Source organism: Pteropus alecto, unplaced genomic scaffold (assembly GCF_000325575.1).
Source record: "Pteropus alecto unplaced genomic scaffold, ASM32557v1 scaffold40, whole genome shotgun sequence".
In the NCBI taxonomy this organism is placed as follows: domain Eukaryota; kingdom Metazoa; phylum Chordata; class Mammalia; order Chiroptera; family Pteropodidae; genus Pteropus; species Pteropus alecto.
The window spans coordinates 7,604,703-7,607,071 of NW_006431919.1; the positions used below are offsets into that span (position 1 = coordinate 7,604,703).

At 35.0% G+C, this 2,369-nt stretch overlaps 1 pseudogene; it reads left to right on the forward strand.

Annotated features, from left to right (window-relative positions):
* Positions 1 to 939: 939 nt before the first annotated feature.
* LOC112475272 lies at positions 940 to 1,058 on the forward strand (annotated as a pseudogene).
* Positions 1,059 to 2,369: the final 1,311 nt, after the last annotated feature.

The following is a 2,369-nucleotide window of genomic DNA, read 5'->3' on the forward strand; positions in this document are numbered from 1 at the left end:
TCGTCTTCAATTTTTTTTAAATCAATATTCTATAGTTTTCGCTTTATACATCTTTTACCTCCTTGGTTAAATTTAACCTCCTTGGTTAAATTTATTCCTAGGTATTTTTTCTTTTTGATGTAATGGTTGATGGGATTGTTTTCTTTTATTTTTCTGATAACACATTTTTTCTTAATTTTCTTTTTCTAGTTTTCCTAAACCTACATGTATGTTAAAGAAAATTTAATTCACAGTTTGCTGATGGATTTATGCTTAAGTCATCAAAATTGAATTTTGAGTCACCTTGCTCAATAAGTCTCTCCAGCCCCACTTTTCTTTATAAATGGGAAATTGGGCCTCTTCTTCCCATTTATTGTGAGTGAGGCCACAAATTCCTGTGTTCAGAATTCAGGCTCCTCGGAATTGTGTGGCACCATTTTCTTTATTCATTTTAGAAGGATACCTATGTTCCCTACTTTGGAACCACTGTAAAGACCCCAAATAGGCCATCTATCTTTAGAATTATTCCTTTTCCCCAAAGAGATTTAGTATAATAAGTTGAATAGGTTAAAAAAATAATTTCACAAAGGCTGTATCAGCTTTTCTCTGCCTTAATGTATTTCACTTTAAACAGAAACAAATCTGAAAATAAAATTGAGATTTTTGTAAAGATCTGAACATGGTACTGCACTCTTTTTTCAGTGGTTTCCCCCGACATTCTCATAGCAGTTGGCTTGAATTATGTCTTCATTACTCAATAAAAGACAAAAAAGGAAGCTATTAATGCATGTCTTGACGAAAATGTATAAAGTATATGTTTGGAGAGAACCCACTAAATTTAGGAGTAGGCTAATGATTAGTTTATTTGCATTTTCAGGTGAATTAGTAGGAATTTGGAAGGTTCTCTGTTGAGCTGAAATTGGTCGCCCTTTTAATCTCTTCCTTTTAATCCCCACTGTGGTCTACGGCCATGCTACCCCGAACAAGCCTGATCCTGTCTGATCTCGGAAGCTAAGCAGGGTCAGGCCTGGTTAGTACTTGCATGAGAGACCACCTAGGAAGACCAGGTGCTGTAGGTGTAAAAAAAAATAAAATAAAAAAATAAGAGAGTATAAGATGACAAGGTCTTTGCAATCTGTGAGGTCAACCAAGGGTTGCCTTGCCTAAAAAAATATAAAAAATAAAAAAATAACCTCCCCCTTGGCTCCGGTGTTCTCACACACGGCTGATGTCTCAGAATTGAGTTTCCATGTAGTTGGGTCTGTTGTGCCAAGGAAGAAGGCAGATAATCTTTGCTGCCACTAAAAGAGATTGTTGAATTTGTTATATCTTAAAATTTTAGATGTTGTCATGGAAGTGAGCAACTCGTATTACCATATTTGCCTTTTCTGGTCCATCGGCTTTTGATTACATCTCACGGCTTTTGTAGCACATGACGTTTTGTTTGCACTGATAAAGTATAATCTTGAACATGCAAATAGAGAGGGGGTGTCATGTAAACAAAATGTGATGGGTTTATCTATCATTATATGACTGCAATAAAATATATAACACATACTGGATGATAGTCAAGATGACAGTGTGGTGGGAGTCCAAGTAGAGAGTAACATAGTAATTCGGTAACACTAGTCTGATTAGGAAAAAAAAAAAAAATCTAATCTCTTTTACTGATTTTGGCATGGCATTTCTTTAATAATATTCTTATTTAAGAGATGTTACATGTAATTTCTCAAGGTATGTTTTAAAGACTAGAGAAGCATCTTTTACATTTTAGTTCACCATGTACCAAGGGCTGTTATTTAAGAGTTCTTGATGTTTTGCTTTTTCTTTTGCTGTTTAAATATCCATCCCTTGAGATTCTCTTTGTTCCATTGACAATGTTGTTTAATTTGTAGTGAAAGTGATTAGGAGCATGGTCTCTGCAGTTAAGAGTTCAAATTCTGCCTCAGTTACAAACCAACTGTGATCTTATGCAAGCTACTTGACTTCTCTTTGCCTCAGTTTTCTTCTTGTAAAATGGTAAAGACACTATTACCCATCACATATAGCCGTGGTGAGATTTCAGTACATGGAAAGCAGAAGAGTTGTTGGCACAGCGATACCACTTATTAAATGTTAGCCGCTGCTGTTATTATTACTGTTATTACTTAGCAAATTACTTAGCATACACCTTTTACATAGATAGTTTAAGGGAATCTGGGCTAGCCCATGCTCACATGATTCCAACCCGGTTATGTGTGAATTATTAAAATTACTAAAATGCTCCTGAATTAAGACTCTGATTCCACCCACCCAAAAGTAAACTGTAAGATTGAGCATTTCATTATGTATTGGGTAGTACCTATGTAAGCACAATTATTTTATGGTTAAAAAATGTGAAAACGTGGAAT